Here is a 421-nt window from a genome sequence, read left to right as displayed (position 1 = left end):
ATATATATATATATATATATATATACTACATATATATATATATTTTTGACAACCAGCCAGAAGCTTTTTGTAGAGATTCCACTAAATGCTCATTCATGATGTCACTGTTAACTGGCAAGGTTTGCGCAACCTTTTTTGAAATATTTCATTAAACCTGTTGAGATACAAGGAACCTGAGCTAAAATTCTCAGTTCCACGCGCATGTCCGGGAAACTCATGAACATTCATGTATGCTCCTCCCATTGAAACGGAAAATCTCAAAAAACTAAAATCTCGTAACACCGGCATAGATAACATTACTGAAGATGCACGTTTTCCGACAGGTTAGTGGTGTAGTTTTCTATTTCAATAAGGGTATGAGACAAGTCTTTTGAAGATTTATTTTCTTGCAAGAAAAGGTGACAGTTATACAGTCATAGTC

Source organism: Sinocyclocheilus grahami, unplaced genomic scaffold (genome assembly GCF_001515645.1).
Source record: "Sinocyclocheilus grahami isolate Dianchi unplaced genomic scaffold, SAMN03320097.WGS_v1.1 scaffold2430.1, whole genome shotgun sequence".
NCBI lineage: Eukaryota > Metazoa > Chordata > Actinopteri > Cypriniformes > Cyprinidae > Sinocyclocheilus > Sinocyclocheilus grahami.
This window is presented reverse-complemented; position numbering follows the sequence as displayed.